Raw genomic sequence first — 24,911 nt, 5'->3', positions numbered from 1 at the left:
CATGCCGAGTCGACTGATATCCAATTTTACCATGTCGGCCATTTTGGATGTCGGCCATTTTGAATTATGTGCAAAAATGCTGTATTTTATGAACGCATGAACGGATTGTTATGAAACTTGGTATGGGTCATCACCACGATGCCCTGAAGTAGCCTGAGAAGTTTCGAAACAGCGCCACCTAGTGGAGAATTTTTTTTTTCAAACGCTTATAACTTTGGGTGTGGTTGACATATTTTGATGGGAGTGTGTTTTTTGGTCTCCTGAATCCTTGCCGACTCAAACGATACCAGACTTGCCAGGTTTCGGCATATGGTTTGCGCAGAGTTGTAATTTAGTGCTTAAAAAACATTTGCTGATATCTTCGAAACCGCTAGTCCGATCGAGACGAAACCAGCCTCAGAAGTTCGGAAACATAGGTCGATAGCTATACGCTAATGCCCAAATCTCAAAATATTGATAGTAAGGGGTAGTAAAATCCAATCAAAGTCAGGTGTCAGTCATTTTTTACGTGTTTTTTCATATAAATGTCTATAACTCCAAAACAAAATGAAATATTTTCACCAAACTTGACACACATATGTATGGGCTCACTACGAGGACACATAAAAAAATTGGTGGGATTGTGCCTCTTGGTGGCGCTATAATAAAACAAAACATGAAATTCCCATTGACTTCAATGCAGTATTACGGTTTAAAATGCTAATGCTATAATTTAAGAATGCACTAGTGTATCATTACAAAACTCGGTATGTGTCTTCCGCTCTATGTCCCGAAGATATTCAAAAAGTTTCGGGGCAGCGCCACCTTGTGCTCAAAAGTTGTAATAAAATGTACAAAAATGCTAATAACTTTTGATTAAATTAGCCTATTGTAATGAGACTGGTCATAATACATTCATTGGCTCATGCCGAGAAGATAGATACCAATTTTGCCATATTTTGCAAACATATCTGTGCTCCATCTTGTTATTTGTTAAAAATCTACTTTTTCAAACTCATCCTAGACCGTTTGTCCGATTTTCACCAAAATTGATCCGTATCGTCTTCAGACCATGCTGACAAACACTTATGGATTTCGGATTGATAGACAAAACAGTTTTCATATACCACTGCAACAGAGTTGAGCCATGATGCAAAAATTACTCTTGAGGCTGTATCTCTGCAATGCTTTGACATATTGACACCAAACTTTGCATGTGTCATTGTCATCTCAATCTGACTAAACCACATCAGTTTCGTAACAGTGACACCTATTGGTCGAAAGTGATAAACCATTAAACCATTATTATTGACTGTATTTAAAATTTTACTGCTATTTTGCCTAAAATCAACTTAATAGGTCCTTAATGGCTCATTGTTGCAGTTGGCTTGAGACTTCCAGCCATGCTGGCATGTCTTGTCTTCTTCTTTGCGCTTGGCCCCGATAATGGCTGCTTGCAGCTATATTTATTATTCTGCTTCTTCTTCTTCTTCTTCTTCTTCTTCTTCTTCTTCCGCCATAGGAGTCTCTGGCAGCCCATAGAACCGTATGGTAAAAAGTTGTGAAATTTGGCACACTCATAGAGGCCAGTCTGAGCTGTCACTATAGCAAATTTGGTGCCTCTAACTCAATCCCTCTAGCGCCACCACCTGTCCAAAGTTTCACTCATATTTATGCTTATAACTTTTGACCCCTAAGGGCTAGAAACAAAATTCTTTTTTCATCGGATTCCTTGGCTCAAGCCGATTCGATTTCACCCTATGATGTCATTTTCCGGTATGCAAATTTTCCCGCCATTTTGAATTTTCTGAAAAACCTACTTTTTCGAACTCCTCCTAGGCCGTTGCTCCGATTTTCACGAAAATTGAAACAGATCATCTTCAGAGCATGTTGACAAAAAGTTATGGAATTCAAGTTGATTCGTCCAATCGTTTTCAATAAACGCACAAACAAATTTTACGTGGAGGTTGCAAAAACACACTAAAGGCTATATCTCCGCAACGCTTTATCGTATTCAAACCAACCTTGGTACATGTCATCACAAGCATGACTTGAAGCAACATGCAGCGTTTCGGCGCAGCGCCACCTACCTGTCCGGAGATACGAAAAATGCCTATTTTGGCTTATAACTTCTGAACCGTTTATCCAAAAATCATAAAATTGGTCTCATTAGATTCAGGGCGTCATGCCGAGTCGACTGATATCCAATTTTACCATGTCGGCCATTTTGGATGTCGGCCATTTTGAATTATGTGCAAAAATGCTGTATTTTATGAACGCATGAACAGATTGTTATGAAACTTGGTATGGGTCATCACCACGATGCCCTGAAGTAGCCTGAGAAGTTTCGAAACAGCGCCACCTAGTGGAGAATTTTTTTTTTCAAACGCTTATAACTTTGGGTGTGGTTGACATATTTTGATGGGAGTGTGTTTTTTGGTCTCCTGAATCCTTGCCGACTCCAACGATACCAGACTTGCCAGGTTTCGGCATATGGTTTGCGCAGAGTTGTAATTTAGTGCTTAAAAAACATTTGCTGATATCTTCGAAACCGCTAGTCCGATCGAGACGAAACCAGCCTCAGAAGTTCGGAAACATAGGTCGATAGCTATACGCTAATGCCAAAATCTCAAAATATTGATAGTAAGGGGTAGTAAAATCCAATCAAAGTCAGGTGTCAGTCCTTTTTTACGTGTTTTTTCATATAAATGTCTATAACTCCAAAACAAAATGAGATATTTTCACCAAACTTGACACACATATGTATGGGCTCACTATGAGGACACATAAAAAAATTGGTGGGATTGTGCCTCTTGGTGGCGCTATAATAAAACAAAACATGAAATTCCCATTGACTTCAATGCAGTATTATGGTTTAAAATGCTAATGCTATAATTTAAGAATGCATTAGCGTATCGTTACAAAACTCGGTATGTGTCTTCCGCTCCATGTCCCGAAGATACTCAAAAAGTTTCGGGGTAGCGCCACCTTGTGGTCAAAAGTTGTAATAAAATGTACAGAAATGCGAATAACTTTTGATTAAATTAACCCATTGTAATGAAACTGGTCATAATACAGTCAATGGCTCATGCCGAGAACATGGATACCAATTGTGCCATATTTTGCAAACCTATCTGTCCTCCGTCTTGTTATTTGTTAAAAACCTACTTTTTCAAACTCATCCTAGACCGTTTGTCCGATTTTCACCAAAATTGATCCGTATCGTCTTCAGACCATGCTGACAAATAGTTATGGATTTCGGATTGATAGACAAAACAGTTTTCATATACCACTGCAACAGAGTTGAGCCATGATGCAAAAATTACTCTTGAGGCTGTATCTCTGCAATGCTTTGACATATTGACACCAAACTTTGCATGTGTCATTGTCATCTCAATCTGACTAAACCACATCAGTTTCGTAACAGTGACACCTATTGGTCGAAAGTGATAAACCATTAAACCATTATTATTGACTGTATTTAAAATTTGACTGCTATTTTGCCTAAAATCAACTTAATAGGTCCTTAATGGCTCATTGTTGCAGTTGGCTTGAGACTTCCAGCCATGCTGGCATGTCTTGTCTTCTTCTTTGCGCTTGGCCCCGATAATGGCTGCTTGCAGCTATTTAGGGGCCAAGCACCGAAGGTGCGGAGGCACCTATTGAAATCGTTAGTGTTCCTATTATTATTATTCTGCTTCTTCTTCTTCTTCTTCTTCTTCCGCCATAGGAGTCTCTGGCAGCCCATAGAACCGTATGGTAAAAAGTTGTGAAATTTGGCACACTCATAGAGGCCAGTCTGAGCTGTCACTATAGCAAATTTGGTGCCTCTAACTCAATCCCTCTAGCGCCACCACCTGTCCAAAGTTTCACTCATATTTATGCTTATAACTTTTGACCCCTAAGGGCTAGAAACAAAATTCTTTTTTCATCGGATTCCTTGGCTCAAGCCGATTCGATTTCACCCTATGATGTCATTTTCCGGTATGCAAATTTTCCCGCCATTTTGAATTTTCTGAAAAACCTACTTTTTCGAACTCCTCCTAGGCCGTTGCTCCGATTTTCACGAAAATTGAAACAGATCATCTTCAGAGCATGTTGACAAAAAGTTATGGAATTCAAGTTGATTCGTCCAATCGTTTTCAATAAACGCACAAACAAATTTTACGTGGAGGTTGCAAAAACACACTAAAGGCTATATCTCCGCAACGCTTTATCGTATTCAAACCAACCTTGGTACATGTCATCACAAGCATGACTTGAAGCAACATGCAGCGTTTCGGCGCAGCGCCACCTACCTGTCCGGAGATACGAAAAATGCCTATTTTGGCTTATAACTTCTGAACCGTTTATCCAAAAATCATAAAATTGGTCTCATTAGATTCAGGGCGTCATGCCGAGTCGACTGATATCCAATTTTACCATGTCGGCCATTTTGGATGTCGGCCATTTTGAATTATGTGCAAAAATGCTGTATTTTATGAACGCATGAACAGATTGTTATGAAACTTGGTATGGGTCATCACCACGATGCCCTGAAGTAGCCTGAGAAGTTTCGAAACAGCGCCACCTAGTGGAGAATTTTTTTTTTCAAACGCTTATAACTTTGGGTGTGGTTGACATATTTTGATGGGAGTGTGTTTTTTGGTCTCCTGAATCCTTGCCGACTCCAACGATACCAGACTTGCCAGGTTTCGGCATATGGTTTGCGCAGAGTTGTAATTTAGTGCTTAAAAAACATTTGCTGATATCTTCGAAACCGCTAGTCCGATCGAGACGAAACCAGCCTCAGAAGTTCGGAAACATAGGTCGATAGCTATACGCTAATGCCCAAATCTCAAAATATTGATAGTAAGGGGTAGTAAAATCCAATCAAAGTCAGGTGTCAGTCCTTTTTTACGTGTTTTTTCATATAAATGTCTATAACTCCAAAACAAAATGAGATATTTTCACCAAACTTGACACACATATGTATGGGCTCACTATGAGGACACATAAAAAAATTGGTGGGATTGTGCCTCTTGGTGGCGCTATAATAAAACAAAACATGAAATTCCCATTGACTTCAATGCAGTATTATGGTTTAAAATGCTAATGCTATAATTTAAGAATGCATTAGCGTATCGTTACAAAACTCGGTATGTGTCTTCCGCTCCATGTCCCGAAGATACTCAAAAAGTTTCGGGGTAGCGCCACCTTGTGGTCAAAAGTTGTAATAAAATGTACAGAAATGCGAATAACTTTTGATTAAATTAACCCATTGTAATGAAACTGGTCATAATACAGTCAATGGCTCATGCCGAGAACATGGATACCAATTGTGCCATATTTTGCAAACCTATCTGTCCTCCGTCTTGTTATTTGTTAAAAACCTACTTTTTCAAACTCATCCTAGACCGTTTGTCCGATTTTCACCAAAATTGATCCGTATCGTCTTCAGACCATGCTGACAAATAGTTATGGATTTCGGATTGATAGACAAAACAGTTTTCATATACCACTGCAACAGAGTTGAGCCATGATGCAAAAATTACTCTTGAGGCTGTATCTCTGCAATGCTTTGACATATTGACACCAAACTTTGCATGTGTCATTGTCATCTCAATCTGACTAAACCACATCAGTTTCGTAACAGTGACACCTATTGGTCGAAAGTGATAAACCATTAAACCATTATTATTGACTGTATTTAAAATTTGACTGCTATTTTGCCTAAAATCAACTTAATAGGTCCTTAATGGCTCATTGTTGCAGTTGGCTTGAGACTTCCAGCCATGCTGGCATGTCTTGTCTTCTTCTTTGCGCTTGGCCCCGATAATGGCTGCTTGTTATTCTTCTTCTTTTTCCGCCATAGGAGTCTCTGGCAGCCCATAGAACCGTATGGTAAAAAGTTGTGAAATTTGGCACACTCATAGAGGCCAGTCTGAGCTGTCACTATAGCAAATTTGGTGCCTCTAACTCAATCCCTCTAGCGCCACCACCTGTCCAAAGTTTCACTCATATTTATGCTTATAACTTTTGACCCCTAAGGGCTAGAAACAAAATTCTTTTTTCATCGGATTCCTTGGCTCAAGCCGATTCGATTTCACCCTATGATGTCATTTTCCGGTATGCAAATTTTCCCGCCATTTTGAATTTTCTGAAAAACCTACTTTTTCGAACTCCTCCTAGGCCGTTGCTCCGATTTTCACGAAAATTGAAACAGATCATCTTCAGAGCATGTTGACAAAAAGTTATGGAATTCAAGTTGATTCGTCCAATCGTTTTCAATAAACGCACAAACAAATTTTACGTGGAGGTTGCAAAAACACACTAAAGGCTATATCTCCGCAACGCTTTATCGTATTCAAACCAACCTTGGTACATGTCATCACAAGCATGACTTGAAGCAACATGCAGCGTTTCGGCGCAGCGCCACCTACCTGTCCGGAGATACGAAAAATGCCTATTTTGGCTTATAACTTCTGAACCGTTTATCCAAAAATCATAAAATTGGTCTCATTAGATTCAGGGCGTCATGCCGAGTCGACTGATATCCAATTTTACCATGTCGGCCATTTTGGATGTCGGCCATTTTGAATTATGTGCAAAAATGCTGTATTTTATGAACGCATGAACAGATTGTTATGAAACTTGGTATGGGTCATCACCACGATGCCCTGAAGTAGCCTGAGAAGTTTCGAAACAGCGCCACCTAGTGGAGAATTTTTTTTTTCAAACGCTTATAACTTTGGGTGTGGTTGACATATTTTGATGGGAGTGTGTTTTTTGGTCTCCTGAATCCTTGCCGACTCCAACGATACCAGACTTGCCAGGTTTCGGCATATGGTTTGCGCAGAGTTGTAATTTAGTGCTTAAAAAACATTTGCTGATATCTTCGAAACCGCTAGTCCGATCGAGACGAAACCAGCCTCAGAAGTTCGGAAACATAGGTCGATAGCTATACGCTAATGCCCAAATCTCAAAATATTGATAGTAAGGGGTAGTAAAATCCAATCAAAGTCAGGTGTCAGTCATTTTTTACGTGTTTTTTCATATAAATGTCTATAACTCCAAAACAAAATGAAATATTTTCACCAAACTTGACACACATATGTATGGGCTCACTACGAGGACACATAAAAAAATTGGTGGGATTGTGCCTCTTGGTGGCGCTATAATAAAACAAAACATGAAATTCCCATTGACTTCAATGCAGTATTACGGTTTAAAATGCTAATGCTATAATTTAAGAATGCACTAGTGTATCATTACAAAACTCGGTATGTGTCTTCCGCTCTATGTCCCGAACATATTCAAAAAGTTTCGGGGCAGCGCCACCTTGTGGTCAAAAGTTGTAATAAAATGTACAAAAATGCTAATAACTTTTGATTAAATTAGCCTATTGTAATGAGACTGGTCATAATACATTCATTGGCTCATGCCGAGAAGATAGATACCAATTTTGCCATATTTTGCAAACATATCTGTGCTCCATCTTGTTATTTGTTAAAAATCTACTTTTTCAAACTCATCCTAGACCGTTTGTCCGATTTTCACCAAAATTGATCCGTATCGTCTTCAGACCATGCTGACAAATACTTATGGATTTCGGATTGATAGACAAAACAGTTTTCATATACCACTGCAACAGAGTTGAGCCATGATGCAAAAATTACTCTTGAGGCTGTATCTCTGCAATGCTTTGACATATTGACACCAAACTTTGCATGTGTCATTGTCATCTCAATCTGACTAAACCACATCAGTTTCGTAACAGTGACACCTATTGGTCGAAAGTGATAAACCATTAAACCATTATTATTGACTGTATTTAAAATTTGACTGCTATTTTGCCTAAAATCAACTTAATAGGTCCTTAATGGCTCATTGTTGCAGTTGGCTTGAGACTTCCAGCCATGCTGGCATGTCTTGTTAGGGGCCAAGCACCGAAGGTGCGGAGGCACCTATTGAAATCGTTAGTGTTCCTATTATTATTATTCTGCTTCTTCTTCTTCTTCTTCTTCTTCCGCCATAGGAGTCTCTGGCAGCCCATAGAACCGTATGGTAAAAAGTTGTGAAATTTGGCACACTCATAGAGGCCAGTCTGAGCTGTCACTATAGCTAATTTGGTGCCTCTAACTCAATCCCTCTAGCGCCACCACCTGTCCAAAGTTTCACTCATATTTATGCTTATAACTTTTGACCCCTAAGGGCTAGAAACAAAATTCTTTTTTCATCGGATTCCTTGGCTCAAGCCGATTCGATTTCACCCTATGATGTCATTTTCCGGTATGCAAATTTTCCCGCCATTTTGAATTTTCTGAAAAACCTACTTTTTCGAACTCCTCCTAGGCCGTTGCTCCGATTTTCACGAAAATTGAAACAGATCATCTTCAGAGCATGTTGACAAAAAGTTATGGAATTCAAGTTGATTCGTCCAATCGTTTTCAATAAACGCACAAACAAATTTTACGTGGAGGTTGCAAAAACACACTAAAGGCTATATCTCCGCAACGCTTTATCGTATTCAAACCAACCTTGGTACATGTCATCACAAGCATGACTTGAAGCAACATGCAGCGTTTCGGCACAGCGCCACCTACCTGTCCGGAGATACGAAAAATGCCTATTTTGGCTTATAACTTCTGAACCGTTTATCCAAAAATCATAAAATTGGTCTCATTAGATTCAGGGCGTCATGCCGAGTCGACTGATATCCAATTTTACCATGTCGGCCATTTTGGATGTCGGCCATTTTGAATTATGTGCAAAAATGCTGTATTTTATGAACGCATGAACAGATTGTTATGAAACTTGGTATGGGTCATCACCACGATGCCCTGAAGTAGCCTGAGAAGTTTCGAAACAGCGCCACCTAGTGGAGAATTTTTTTTTTCAAACGCTTATAACTTTGGGTGTGGTTGACATATTTTGATGGGAGTGTGTTTTTTGGTCTCCTGAATCCTTGCCGACTCCAACGATACCAGACCGCCAGGTTTCGGCATATGGTTTGCGCAGAGTTGTAATTTAGTGCTTAAAAAACATTTGCTGATATCTTCGAAACCGCTAGTCCGATCGAGACGAAACCAGCCTCAGAAGTTCGGAAACATAGGTCGATAGCTATACGCTAATGCCCAAATCTCAAAATATTGATAGTAAGGGGTAGTAAAATCCAATCAAAGTCAGGTGTCAGTCCTTTTTTACGTGTTTTTTCATATAAATGTCTATAACTCCAAAACAAAATGAAATATTTTCACCAAACTTGACACACATATGTATGGGCTCACTACGAGGACACATAAAAAAATTGGTGGGATTGTGCCTCTTGGTGGCGCTATAATAAAACAAAACATGAAATTCCCATTGACTTCAATGCAGTATTACGGTTTAAAATGCTAATGCTATAATTTAAGAATGCACTAGTGTATCATTACAAAACTCGGTATGTGTCTTCCGCTCTATGTCCCGAAGATATTCAAAAAGTTTCGGGGCAGCGCCACCTTGTGGTCAAAAGTTGTAATAAAATGTACAAAAATGCTAATAACTTTTGATTAAATTAGCCTATTGTAATGAGACTGGTCATAATACATTCATTGGCTCATGCCGAGAAGATAGATACCAATTTTGCCATATTTTGCAAACATATCTGTGCTCCATCTTGTTATTTGTTAAAAATCTACTTTTTCAAACTCATCCTAGACCGTTTGTCCGATTTTCACCAAAATTGATCCGTATCGTCTTCAGACCATGCTGACAAATACTTATGGATTTCGGATTGATAGACAAAACAGTTTTCATATACCACTGCAACAGAGTTGAGCCATGATGCAAAAATTACTCTTGAGGCTGTATCTCTGCAATGCTTTGACATATTGACACCAAACTTTGCATGTGTCATTGTCATCTCAATCTGACTAAACCACATCAGTTTCGTAACAGTGACACCTATTGGTCGAAAGTGATAAACCATTAAACCATTATTATTGACTGTATTTAAAATTTGACTGCTATTTTGTCTAAAATCAACTTAATAGGTCCTTAATGGCTCATTGTTGCAGTTGGCTTGAGACTTCCAGCCATGCTGGCATGTCTTGTCTTCTTCTTTGCGCTTGGCCCCGATAATGGCTGCTTGTTATTATTCTGCTTCTTCCGCCATAGGAGTCTCTGGCAGCCCATAGAACCGTATGGTAAAAAGTTGTGAAATTTGGCACACTCATAGAGGCCAGTCTGAGCTGTCACTATAGCAAATTTGGTGCCTCTAACTCAATCCCTCTAGCGCCACCACCTGTCCAAAGTTTCACTCATATTTATGCTTATAACTTTTGACCCCTAAGGGCTAGAAACAAAATTCTTTTTTCATCGGATTCCTTGGCTCAAGCCGATTCGATTTCACCCTATGATGTCATTTTCCGGTATGCAAATTTTCCCGCCATTTTGAATTTTCTGAAAAACCTACTTTTTCGAACTCCTCCTAGGCCGTTGCTCCGATTTTCACGAAAATTGAAACAGATCATCTTCAGAGCATGTTGACAAAAAGTTATGGAATTCAAGTTGATTCGTCCAATCGTTTTCAATAAACGCACAAACAAATTTTACGTGGAGGTTGCAAAAACACACTAAAGGCTATATCTCCGCAACGCTTTATCGTATTCAAACCAAACTTGGTACATGTCATCACAAGCATGACTTGAAGCAACATGCAGCGTTTCGGCGCAGCGCCACCTACCTGTCCGGAGATACGAAAAATGCCTATTTTGGCTTATAACTTCTGAACCGTTTATCCAAAAATCATAAAATTGGTCTCATTAGATTCAGGGCGTCATGCCGAGTCGACTGATATCCAATTTTACCATGTCGGCCATTTTGGATGTCGGCCATTTTGAATTATGTGCAAAAATGCTGTATTTTATGAACGCATGAACAGATTGTTATGAAACTTGGTATGGGTCATCACCACGATGCCCTGAAGTAGCCTGAGAAGTTTCGAAACAGCGCCACCTAGTGGAGAATTTTTTTTTTCAAACGCTTATAACTTTGGGTGTGGTTGACATATTTTGATGGGAGTGTGTTTTTTGGTCTCCTGAATCCTTGCCGACTCCAACGATACCAGACTTGCCAGGTTTCGGCATATGGTTTGCGCAGAGTTGTAATTTAGTGCTTAAAAAACATTTGCTGATATCTTCGAAACCGCTAGTCCGATCGAGACGAAACCAGCCTCAGAAGTTCGGAAACATAGGTCGATAGCTATACGCTAATGCCCAAATCTCAAAATATTGATAGTAAGGGGTAGTAAAATCCAATCAAAGTCAGGTGTCAGTCCTTTTTTACGTGTTTTTTCATATAAATGTCTATAACTCCAAAACAAAATGAGATATTTTCACCAAACTTGACACACATATGTATGGGCTCACTATGAGGACACATAAAAAAATTGGTGGGATTGTGCCTCTTGGTGGCGCTATAATAAAACAAAACATGAAATTCCCATTGACTTCAATGCAGTATTATGGTTTAAAATGCTAATGCTATAATTTAAGAATGCATTAGCGTATCGTTACAAAACTCGGTATGTGTCTTCCGCTCCATGTCCTGAAGATACTCAAAAAGTTTCGGGGTAGCGCCACCTTGTGGTCAAAAGTTGTAATAAAATGTACAGAAATGCGAATAACTTTTGATAAAATTAACCCATTGTAATGAAACTGGTCATAATACAGTCAATGGCTCATGCCGAGAACATGGATACCAATTGTGCCATATTTTGCAAACCTATCTGTCCTCCGTCTTGTTATTTGTTAAAAACCTACTTTTTCAAACTCATCCTAGACCGTTTGTCCGATTTTCACCAAAATTGATCCGTATCGTCTTCAGACCATGCTGACAAATAGTTATGGATTTCGGATTGATAGACAAAACAGTTTTCATATACCACTGCAACAGAGTTGAGCCATGATGCAAAAATTACTCTTGAGGCTGTATCTCTGCAATGCTTTGACATATTGACACCAAACTTTGCATGTGTCATTGTCATCTCAATCTGACTAAACCACATCAGTTTCGTAACAGTGACACCTATTGGTCGAAAGTGATAAACCATTAAACCATTATTATTGACTGTATTTAAAATTTGACTGCTATTTTGCCTAAAATCAACTTAATAGGTCCTTAATGGCTCATTGTTGCAGTTGGCTTGAGACTTCCAGCCATGCTGGCATGTCTTGTCTTCTTCTTTGCGCTTGGCCCCGATAATGGCTGCTTGCAGCTATATTTATTATTCTGCTTCTTCTTCTTCTTCCGCCATAGGAGTCTCTGGCAGCCCATAGAACCGTATGGTAAAAAGTTGTGAAATTTGGCACACTCATAGAGGCCAGTCTGAGCTGTCACTATAGCAAATTTGGTGCCTCTAACTCAATCCCTCTAGCGCCACCACCTGTCCAAAGTTTCACTCATATTTATGCTTATAACTTTTGACCCCTAAGGGCTAGAAACAAAATTCTTTTTTCATCGGATTCCTTGGCTCAAGCCGATTCGATTTCACCCTATGATGTCATTTTCCGGTATGCAAATTTTCCCGCCATTTTGAATTTTCTGAAAAACCTACTTTTTCGAACTCCTCCTAGGCCGTTGCTCCGATTTTCACGAAAATTGAAACAGATCATCTTCAGAGCATGTTGACAAAAAGTTATGGAATTCAAGTTGATTCGTCCAATCGTTTTCAATAAACGCACAAACAAATTTTACGTGGAGGTTGCAAAAACACACTAAAGGCTATATCTCCGCAACGCTTTATCGTATTCAAACCAACCTTGGTACATGTCATCACAAGCATGACTTGAAGCAACATGCAGCGTTTCGGCGCAGCGCCACCTACCTGTCCGGAGATACGAAAAATGCCTATTTTGGCTTATAACTTCTGAACCGTTTATCCAAAAATCATAAAATTGGTCTCATTAGATTCAGGGCGTCATGCCGAGTCGACTGATATCCAATTTTACCATGTCGGCCATTTTGGATGTCGGCCATTTTGAATTATGTGCAAAAATGCTGTATTTTATGAACGCATGAACAGATTGTTATGAAACTTGGTATGGGTCATCACCACGATGCCCTGAAGTAGCCTGAGAAGTTTCGAAACAGCGCCACCTAGTGGAGAATTTTTTTTTTCAAACGCTTATAACTTTGGGTGTGGTTGACATATTTTGATGGGAGTGTGTTTTTTGGTCTCCTGAATCCTTGCCGACTCCAACGATACCAGACTTGCCAGGTTTCGGCATATGGTTTGCGCAGAGTTGTAATTTAGTGCTTAAAAAACATTTGCTGATATCTTCGAAACCGCTAGTCCGATTGAGACGAAACCAGCCTCAGAAGTTCGGAAACATAGGTCGATAGCTATACGCTAATGCCCAAATCTCAAAATATTGATAGTAAGGGGTAGTAAAATCCAATCAAAGTCAGGTGTCAGTCCTTTTTTACGTGTTTTTTCATATAAATGTCTATAACTCCAAAACAAAATGAGATATTTTCACCAAACTTGACACACATATGTATGGGCTCACTATGAGGACACATAAAAAAATTGGTGGGATTGTGCCTCTTGGTGGCGCTATAATAAAACAAAACATGAAATTCCCATTGACTTCAATGCAGTATTATGGTTTAAAATGCTAATGCTATAATTTAAGAATGCATTAGCGTATCGTTACAAAACTCGGTATGTGTCTTCCGCTCCATGTCCTGAAGATACTCAAAAAGTTTCGGGGTAGCGCCACCTTGTGGTCAAAAGTTGTAATAAAATGTACAGAAATGCGAATAACTTTTGATTAAATTAACCCATTGTAATGAAACTGGTCATAATACAGTCAATGGCTCATGCCGAGAACATGGATATCAATTGTGCCATATTTTGCAAACCTATCTGTCCTCCGTCTTGTTATTTGTTAAAAACCTACTTTTTCAAACTCATCCTAGACCGTTTGTCCGATTTTCACCAAAATTGATCCGTATCGTCTTCAGACCATGCTGACAAATAGTTATGGATTTCGGATTGATAGACAAAACAGTTTTCATATACCACTGCAACAGAGTTGAGCCATGATGCAAAAATTACTCTTGAGGCTGTATCTCTGCAATGCTTTGACATATTGACACCAAACTTTGCATGTGTCATTGTCATCTCAATCTGACTAAACCACATCAGTTTCGTAACAGTGACACCTATTGGTCGAAAGTGATAAACCATTAAACCATTATTATTGACTGTATTTAAAATTTGACTGCTATTTTGCCTAAAATCAACTTAATAGGTCCTTAATGGCTCATTGTTGCAGTTGGCTTGAGACTTCCAGCCATGCTGGCATGTCTTGTCTTCTTCTTTGCGCTTGGCCCCGATAATGGCTGCTTGCAGCTATATTTATTATTCTGCTTCTTCTTCTTCCGCCATAGGAGTCTCTGGCAGCCCATAGAACCGTATGGTAAAAAGTTGTGAAATTTGGCACACTCATAGAGGCCAGTCTGAGCTGTCACTATAGCAAATTTGGTGCCTCTAACTCAATCCCTCTAGCGCCACCACCTGTCCAAAGTTTCACTCATATTTATGCTTATAACTTTTGACCCCTAAGGGCTAGAAACAAAATTCTTTTTTCATCGGATTCCTTGGCTCAAGCCGATTCGATTTCACCCTATGATGTCATTTTCCGGTATGCAAATTTTCCCGCCATTTTGAATTTTCTGAAAAACCTACTTTTTCGAACTCCTCCTAGGCCGTTGCTCCGATTTTCACGAAAATTGAAACAGATCATCTTCAGAGCATGTTGACAAAAAGTTATGGAATTCAAGTTGATTCGTCCAATCGTTTTCAATAAACGCACAAACAAATTTTACGTGGAGGTTGCAAAAACACACTAAAGGCTATATCTCCGCAACGCTTTATCGTATTCAAACCAACCTTGGTACATGTCATCACAAGCATGACTTGAAGCAACATGCAGCGTTTCGGCGCAGCGCCACCTACCTGTCCGGAGATACGAAAAATGCCTATTTTGGCTTATAACTTCTGAACCGTTTATCCAAAAATCATAAAATTGGTCTCATTAGATTCAGGGCGTCATGCCGAGTCGACTGATATCCAATTTTACCATGTCGGCCATTTTGGATGTCGGCCATTTTGAATTATGTGCAAAAATGCTGTATTTTATGAACGCATGAACAGATTGTTATGAAACTTGGTATGGGTCATCACCACGATGCCCTGAAGTAGCCTGAGAAGTTTCGAAACAGCGCCACCTAGTGGAGAATTTTTTTTTTCAAACGCTTATAACTTTGGGTGTGGTTGACATATTTTGATGGGAGTGTGTTTTTTGGTCTCCTGAATCCTTGCCGACTCCAACGATACCAGACTTGCCAGGTTTCGGCATATGGTTTGCGCAGAGTTGTAATTTAGTGCTTAAAAAACATTTGCTGATATCTTCGAAACCGCTAGTCCGATCGAGACGAAACCAGCCTCAGAAGTTCGGAAACATAGGTCGATAGCTATACGCTAATGCCCAAATCTCAAAATATTGATAGTAAGGGGTAGTAAAATCCAATCAAAGTCAGGTGTCAGTCATTTTTTACGTGTTTTTTCATATAAATGTCTATAACTCCAAAACAAAATGAAATATTTTCACCAAACTTGACACACATATGTATGGGCTCACTACGAGGACACATAAAAAAATTGGTGGGATTGTGCCTCTTGGTGGCGCTATAATAAAACAAAACATGAAATTCCCATTGACTTCAATGCAGTATTACGGTTTAAAATGCTAATGCTATAATTTAAGAATGCACTAGTGTATCATTACAAAACTCGGTATGTGTCTTCCGCTCTATGTCCCGAAGATATTCAAAAAGTTTCGGGGCAGCGCCACCTTGTGGTCAAAAGTTGTAATAAAATGTACAAAAATGCTAATAACTTTTGATTAAATTAGCCTATTGTAATGAGACTGGTCATAATACATTCATTGGCTCATGCCGAGAAGATAGATACCAATTTTGCCATATTTTGCAAACATATCTGTGCTCCATCTTGTTATTTGTTAAAAATCTACTTTTTCAAACTCATCCTAGACCGTTTGTCCGATTTTCACCAAAATTGATCCGTATCGTCTTCAGACCATGCTGACAAATAGTTATGGATTTCGGATTGATAGACAAAACAGTTTTCATATACCACTGCAACAGAGTTGAGCCATGATGCAAAAATGACTCTTGAGGCTGTATCTCTGCAATGCTTTGACATATTGACACCAAACTTTGCATGTGTCATTGTCATCTCAATCTGACTAAACCACATCAGTTTCGTAACAGTGACACCTATTGGTCGAAAGTGATAAACCATTAAACCATTATTATTGACTGTATTTAAAATTTGACTGCTATTTTGCCTAAAATCAACTTAATAGGTCCTTAATGGCTCATTGTTGCAGTTGGCTTGAGACTTCCAGCCATGCTGGCATGTCTTGTCTTCTTCTTTGCGCTTGGCCCCGATAATGGCTGCTTGCAGCTATATTTAGGGGCCAAGCACCGAAGGTGCGGAGGCACCTATTGAAATTGTTAGTGTTCCTATTATTATTATTCTGCTTCTTCTTCTTCTTTTTCTTTTTCTTCCGCCATAGGAGTCTCTGGCAGCCCATAGAACCGTATGGTAAAAAGTTGTGAAATTTGGCACACTCATAGAGGCCAGTCTGAGCTGTCACTATAGCAAATTTGGTGCCTCTAACTCAATCCCTCTAGCGCCACCACCTGTCCAAAGTTTCACTCATATTTATGCTTATAACTTTTGACCCCTAAGGGCTAGAAACAAAATTCTTTTTTCATCGGATTCCTTGGCTCAAGCCGATTCGATTTCACCCTATGATGTCATTTTCCGGTATGCAAATTTTCCCGCCATTTTGAATTTTCTGAAAAACCTACTTTTTCGAACTCCTCCTAGGCCGTTGCTCCGATTTTCACGAAAATTGAAACAGATCATCTTCAGAGCATGTTGACAAAAAGTTATGGAATTCAAGTTGATTCGTCCAATCGTTTCCAATAAACGCACAAACAAATTTTACGTGGAGGTTGCAAAAACACACTAAAGGCTATATCTCCGCAACGCTTTATCGTATTCAAACCAACCTTGGTACATGTCATCACAAGCATGACTTGAAGCAACATGCAGCGTTTCGGCGCAGCGCCACCTACCTGTCCGGAGATACGAAAAATGCCTATTTTGGCTTATAACTTCTGAACCGTTTATCCAAAAATCATAAAATTGGTCTCATTAGATTCAGGGCGTCATGCCGAGTCGACTGATATCCAATTTTACCATGTCGGCCATTTTGGATGTCGGCCATTTTGAATTATGTGCAAAAATGCTGTATTTTATGAACGCATGAACAGATTGTTATGAAACTTGGTATGGGTCATCACCACGATGCCCTGAAGTAGCCTGAGAAGTTTCGAAACAGCGCCACCTAGTGGAGAATTTTTTTTTTCAAACGCTTATAACTTTGGGTGTGGTTGACATATTTTGATGGGAGTGTGTTTTTTGGTCTCCTGAATCCTTGCCGACTCCAACGATACCAGACTTGCCAGGTTTCGGCATATGGTTTGCGCAGAGTTGTAATTTAGTGCTTAAAAAACATTTGCTGATATCTTCGAAACCGCTAGTCCGATCGAGACGAAACCAGCCTCAGAAGTTCGGAAACATAGGTCGATAGCTATACGCTAATGCCCAAATCTCAAAATATTGATAGTAAGGGGTAGTAAAATCCAATCAAAGTCAGGTGTCAGTCCTTTTTTACGTGTTTTTTCATATAAATGTCTATAACTCCAAAACAAAATGAGATATTTTCACCAAACTTGACACACATATGTATGGGCTCACTATGAGGACACATAAAAAAATTGGTGGGATTGTGCCTCTTGGTGGCGCTATAATAAAACAAAACATGAAATTCCCATTGACTTCAATGCAGTATTATGGTTTAAAATGCTAATGCTATAATTTAAGAATGCATTAGCGTATCGTTACAAAACTCGGTATGTGTCTTCCGCTCCATGTCCTGAAGATACTCAAAAAGTTTCGGGGTAGCGCCACCTTGTGGTCAAAAGTTGTAATAAAATGTACAGAAATGCGAATAACTTTTGATTAAATTAACCCATTGTAATGAAACTGGTCATAATACAGTCAATGGCTCATGCCGAGAACATGGATACCAATTGTGCCATATTTTGCAAACCTATCTGTCCTCCGTCTTGTTATTTGTTAAAAACCTACTTTTTCAAACTCATCCTAGACCGTTTGTCCGATTTTCACCAAAATTGATCCGTATCGTCTTCAGACCATGCTGACAAATAGTTATGGATTTCGGATTGATAGACAAAACAGTTTTCATATACCACTGCAACAGAGTTGAGCCATGATGCAAAAATTACTCTTGAGGCTGTATCTCTGCAATGCTTTGACATATTGACACCAAACTTTGCATGTGTCATTGTCATCTCAATCTGACTAAACCACATCAGTTTCGTAACAGTGACACCTATTGGTCGAAAGTGATAAACCATTAAACCATTATTATTGACTGTATTTAAAATTTGACTGCTATTTTGCCTAAAATCAACTTAATAGGTCCTTAATGGCTCATTGTTGCAGTTGGCTTGAGACTTCCAGCCATGCTGGCATGTCTTGTCTTCTTCTTTGCGCTTGGCCCCGATAATGGCTGCTTGCAGCTATATTTCTGCTTCTTCTTCTTCTTCTTCTTCCGCCATAGGAGTCTCTGGCAGCCCATAGAACCGTATGGTAAAAAGTTGTGAAATTTGGCACACTCATAGAGGCCAGTCTGAGCTGTCACTATAGCAAATTTGGTGCCTCTAACTCAATCCCTCTAGCGCCACCACCTGTCCAAAGTTTCACTCATATTTATGCTTATAACTTTTGACCCCTAAGGGCTAGAAACAAAATTCTTTTTTCATCGGATTCCTTGGCTCAAGCCGATTCGATTTCACCCTATGATGTCATTTTCCGGTATGCAAATTTTCCCGCCATTTTGAATTTTCTGAAAAACCTACTTTTTCGAACTCCTCCTAGGCCGTTGCTCCGATTTTCACGAAAATTGAAACAGATCATCTTCAGAGCATGTTGACAAAAAGTTATGGAATTCAAGTTGATTCGTCCAATCGTTTTCAATAAACGCACAAACAAATTTTACGTGGAGGTTGCAAAAACACACTAAAGGCTATATCTCCGCAACGCTTTATCGTATTCAAACCAACCTTGGTACATGTCATCACAAGCATGACTTGAAGCAACATGCAGCGTTTCGGCGCAGCGCCACCTACCTGTCCGGAGATACGAAAAATGCCTATTTTGGCTTATAACTTCTGAACCGTTTATCCAAAAATCATAAAATTGGTCTCATTAGATTCAGGGCGTCATGCCGAGTCGACTGATATCCAATTTTACCATGTCGGCCATTTTGGATGTCGGCCATTTTGAATTATGTGCAAAAATGCTGTATTTTATGAACGCATGAACAGATTGTTATGAAACTTGGTATGGGTCATCACCACGATGCCCTGAAGTAGCCTGAGAAGTTTCGAAACAGCGCCACCTAGTGGAGAATTTTTTTTTTCAAACGCTTATAACTTTGGGTGTGGTTGACATATTTTGATGGGAGTGTGTTTTTTGGTCTCCTGAATCCTTGCCGACTCCAACGATACCAGACTTGCCAGGTTTCGGCATATGGTTTGCGCAGAGTTGTAATTTAGTGCTTAAAAAACATTTGCTGATATCTTCGAAACCGCTAGTCCGATCGAGACGAAACCAGCCTCAGAAGTTCGGAAACATAGGTCGATAGCTATACGCTAATGCCCAAATCTCAAAATATTGATAGTAAGGGGTAGTAAAATCCAATCAAAGTCAGGTGTCAGTCCTTTTTTACGTGTTTTTTCATATAAATGTCTATAACTCCAAAACAAAATGAGATATTTTCACCAAACTTGACACACATATGTATGGGCTCACTATGAGGACACATAAAAAAATTGGTGGGATTGTGCCTCTTGGTGGCGCTATAATAAAACAAAACATGAAATTCCCATTGACTTCAATGCAGTATTATGGTTTAAAATGCTAATGCTATAATTTAAGAATGCATTAGCGTATCGTTACAAAACTCGGTATGTGTCTTCCGCTCCATGTCCTGAAGATACTCAAAAAGTTTCGGGGTAGCGCCACCTTGTGGTCAAAAGTTGTAATAAAATGTACAGAAATGCGAATAACTTTTGATTAAATTAACCCATTGTAATGAAACTGGTCATAATACAGTCAATGGCTCATGCCGAGAACATGGATACCAATTGTGCCATATTTTGCAAACCTATCTGTCCTCCGTCTTGTTATTTGTTAAAAACCTACTTTTTCAAACTCATCCTAGACCGTTTGTCCGATTTTCACCAAAATTGATCCGTATCGTCTTCAGACCATGCTGACAAATAGTTATGGATTTCGGATTGATAGACAAAACAGTTTTCATATACCACTGCAACAGAGTTGAGCCATGATGCAAAAATTACTCTTGAGGCTGTATCTCTGCAATGCTTTGACATATTGATACCAAACTTTGCATGTGTCATTGTCATCTCAATCTGACTAAACCACATCAGTTTCGTAACAGTGACACCTATTGGTCGAAAGTGATAAACCATTAAACCATTATTATTGACTGTATTTAAAATTTGACTGCTATTTTGCCTAAAATCAACTTAATAGGTCCTTAATGGCTCATTGTTGCAGTTGGCTTGAGACTTCCAGCCATGCTGGCATGTCTTGTCTTCTTCTTTGCGCTTGGCCCCGATAATGGCTGCTTGTTATTATTATTATTAATAAAGAAACGTGAATTTATAAGTAATAAATAAAAAATAAAAAGAATGTAATTATATTAATAAATAAATATTTAAATGTATTTAATTACACAATAATTAATTTTTTTTACAAATAAATGTATTAAATGTATTTTTAAATAAATAAAATGCATTAATAAATACATGAAGTATAAAAATAACAATGTAATTACATGAATAAATTAATACAATTTAATAAAATTTGTAAAATCCTACATTTATGCATAAATAAAGATCCAATACTTATAAAAATTAATGAAATAAATGATACAAATGTTTATAAAAGGGTTATAAATCTGTGTTTGTCACAGGTGAGGGCAGGTGAGCCACAGAAAGGTCAGCAGAGGGCATCCTCTCCTTCATAAGCTCACTTTCTATCTCCATTCCGATTGGCTGTTTAAAGTTCCCAAGTTCCCCAAAACTATCAAAGAATTGTTCTGAACTCCGACAAACTCCATCCTCGACTCCCAACACCGACGACTCCAGTTCATCCGCTGTCACGTTACATCATGTCTGTCAATGAGAAAAACTGCACTTCCTATTAGCGGCAAGTATTTCGCAGTTGCTCCCAATTTCAAAACACTGTAAAAATCACAGCTGAGGGGACGTATTTATTATTGCTCTGTGCACGGGGAGGATAGTAGACTGATTTATTGCGCTGCGATGTTAAAAGTAGGACACTTTCACAAGAGGGGGAAGTTCTAAAGAAGAAGTGCGGAGAGCTTATTTGCTATAGGCAAGCAATCAGTGTGGAATTCAAAAGCTAGCCTGGCCTCCAGAGCTCTATAATAAGGGGATGAGACGGGGGGGTTACCGGCTACACACCACACACGCGTATAAACACACACACACACAAACATTTTCCCATGTGACACCATAAAAGTATCTTAAAAGCAAGGCCAGCTATTGTCTCTTTGTTTTCCGACATGGCTATGAACATGTTTTTATGCGGGGTCCGAAATGCGGAGCTTTCAGGAGAGCCGAGGGGTTACATTAACACTAAACCCAAATGAACTAGGTACAAGAAAAAGATGGTTGGCATTTACACACATCACAAAATACCCACATGTAATATGCAGCTGGTCAATATTCATCTGGTTCCCAATACCTTCAGAACAACTTGCTATTAAATACAACAGCATTCACAAGCACCATACTAGCATAACGTCCTTTATGTGTGACCTATTTCATAGAAATCATGCACAATATTTCACATTGTACACAAGCTTTGAGACCAAAACTGATAGAGCCATTGGCTGAAAAGCTCTCAAATGTTGTTTGTGGACACGAACAACATTAAACACTCAGCATGTGATCAGCTAAGGACACAAAAGGAAGGAAAATCTGTTTTAAAAACAATAATAATATTGTTGCTGTTGGGTGGAAACCTCATACCCCCATATTTCATCTTTATATCTTCCATAAATCATTACTATTGGTTACCCTTTACAGCTGTCTGAGGGTTTTACAAATACATAACCAATGGAAAGTATTAAAAAGAGCTTGTGACTAAACCTTGTATTTCCATTGGATCCTTAAACCTCATAACTCCACCCACCTCTATCGTGCATGAAATGCCGCACAGTTTGGAGTATATAACTTTATATATAAGGCTAAAGCTGTGTGTATTTAAGGAGCAGAGAAGAGCATCTTAGTCTAGCATTTGTCATTGCCAAAATTGCCTTAGATGAAGCGCTACACACACAGGCAGTTTTGGGACTTTGTCCAAATGACAGAAAAAACCGCCCACATAGCTACAGTGAACATTACAACCAGCAAGTTGATGAAAACGTAACACAATGCATCTACCTCTGATTATAATGATGGACAAAAAAAATATGTCCTAAATCCTCTGATGGACACTGGTCAAAAACTCAATTTGAGCTTGGAATTGGTCAAATGTAAAATGTTAGTAATATAATGATTCTTGCAAGTGACTGACCATAGATATCAACTTCTCTATGCAATGTTTCATTGTTTACATTTTTTTAAAAGTTTTTTTTTACATTCACTGAAAAGTAGGGTTTTTCTCCCAAACAGTGACAATAATGTTTGTTTTATTATAATTTAAATTATACAAATAAAAAAATTCGGTTAAATATATTACTCTAGCAATAATAAATGTACTGTACGATAAAAAATTCTAATATTTATTTTTATTTAAACTATAAAAATGAAACAAATCAAATATATTACTATTGTAATAATGTAATGTAAAAATGTTTAATATTAATAATAATGAATATTGTTTAGTTTAAATTAAACAAATCAATAAATATATGACTATTGTAATAATAAATGCACTGTATAATAAAAACAGTGTTTAATAATAATAATAATAATAATAATAATAATAATAATAATAATAATAATAATAATAATAATAATAATAAGCTTTATTTCTATTTTGGTGCTGGTGAAAATTATTATCTATATATAAATACACATACATAAACATAAAAAATTACACATTTTTTTCAATCAAATACACAGTATATACATGCAAATATTTCTTAAATATATATTATATATATATATATATATACATAAATGTGTGTGTATTTATATATACATACAAATTATACACAGTACACACATTATGCAAACACAACATTTTATTTTGGATGCGATAAATCACAATTAATTTCCCCTGGCACTATTCTATATACATTCTAAAAATTTAATAAATCAAATATATTACTACTGCAATAATGCAATGTACAATTTTTATTTTATTTTATTTATTAATAATAATATAAATAATCATAATAACAAATATTATGATATTCAAATACATAAATCAATTTAAATACAAACAAATATTCACAAATTAAATACATTTATATTACTTCTGTAAAAATAAATGCACCGTAGAATACTTTTTTATTTAATTAATAAATAATAAAATGTTTGTTTATTATTTAAAAAAAATAGCTAATAAATAAATATATCTATTGCAATGATAAATGTACTCTAAAATAAAAAAGGAGTATTCAATAATAATAATAATAAAAATATATACATTTTTTGCACTCAAAACGTTAAAGCTTTAAATTTCGCAATAAATAAATAAAAATGACAGCGCGACCTTAAAGCTAATATTATTGGCCAGCTGGCAGGCAACACTGTTTTATAAACTTCAGATTGGAAAATACTGAAATCAATCATAAAAAAGGGAAAAAACATATTCCTGACTTTCCAATCCAATTCCTGTTTATATCTCGAGGTTCATACAGACTGTGTTTCATTCTGCTTTTACACATTTAACTCGTATAAATGCATCATGCATCCAGGCCGACATACACAGACCAGTCTCCATCCGCATTCACAAACCTAAAACACATTACAGGATATAGATACAGAGTTCTCAGAGATGGCTTCAACAACAAACAAAAAAAGTTACTGGAAAACAAATCCTGATCCCATTCTCTTACTCTCTCCCTTGACAGTTCTCTGCCATCCCACTGTATATAACACAGACATGGCAAAACCAAAGCAGCAACATCCATGAAGAACAAGTCCTGCAGATAAACTCTAAAGGATTTCTGTGAATTTGTGACCCCTGCAGTGAAGCGCAGCTCTCGGCTGTCTGGAGATCTGCATACAGTAAAAAGACAAACAGTCCTGTAAATAAAGACGGCTGTCCGGCAACTGTCTTCCCCGCGACGCCATTATTGACCCTAGTCAGATGCTCTGCTGATTAAAAATTGATCCCTTTGGAAAAATCTAATCAACAGAACAGGATTCTTTCATATGAGGAGGGCACAGCTGCTGACACAAGGGTTGCAGACCTGTTATTAACCCCTGATCCGCCACGCAAACACACACACGCTCCCTCAAGGCCTCGGCCAGACCGCGGCCCAGACGTCTTGAATTATTCAGGAGACTCTGCGGCCACCTCACCTCAATTTATGCAGGCCACTGCTCTTAATGGACCATCCGGAGCCCCCAAAGAACGGTCAGCGGAGGGAAGGGAGCCGTTTGAGCCGTCAGGGCCGGGCGACTGGTGCGCTGGAGGGGTGTGA

General features: G+C 38.3%; 1 protein-coding gene and 1 long non-coding RNA gene across 5 annotated transcripts in view; both read right to left on the bottom strand.

The window, feature by feature from the left end:
* cux2b (cut-like homeobox 2b) overlaps positions 1-24,911 on the bottom strand; it is a 239,360-nt gene that overhangs the window by 188,984 nt on the left and 25,465 nt on the right. The window lies entirely within an intron of this gene.
* On the bottom strand, positions 1,500-20,121 carry LOC137039190 (uncharacterized). Of its 3 annotated transcripts, none has more exons than XR_010897599.1 (8): positions 17,178-17,979; positions 14,965-15,240; positions 12,826-13,101; positions 10,684-10,959; positions 8,561-8,836; positions 6,398-6,673; positions 4,274-4,549; positions 1,500-2,341 (listed from the first exon to the last, which is right to left on the bottom strand). It is a non-coding gene; the product is annotated as an uncharacterized lncRNA (long non-coding RNA). The 3 variants fall into 3 exon arrangements; XR_010897598.1 differs by lacking the exon at positions 1,500-2,341 and adding an exon at positions 19,320-20,121 and having other exon boundaries at positions 3,688-4,549; positions 17,178-17,453; XR_010897597.1 differs by lacking the exon at positions 1,500-2,341 and having other exon boundaries at positions 3,688-4,549.

This window comes from Pseudorasbora parva, chromosome 13, assembly GCF_024679245.1.
Source record: "Pseudorasbora parva isolate DD20220531a chromosome 13, ASM2467924v1, whole genome shotgun sequence".
NCBI lineage: Eukaryota > Metazoa > Chordata > Actinopteri > Cypriniformes > Gobionidae > Pseudorasbora > Pseudorasbora parva.
The sequence above is the reverse complement of the archived record's forward strand: the minus strand, read 5'-3'. Positions and strand labels throughout refer to the sequence as shown.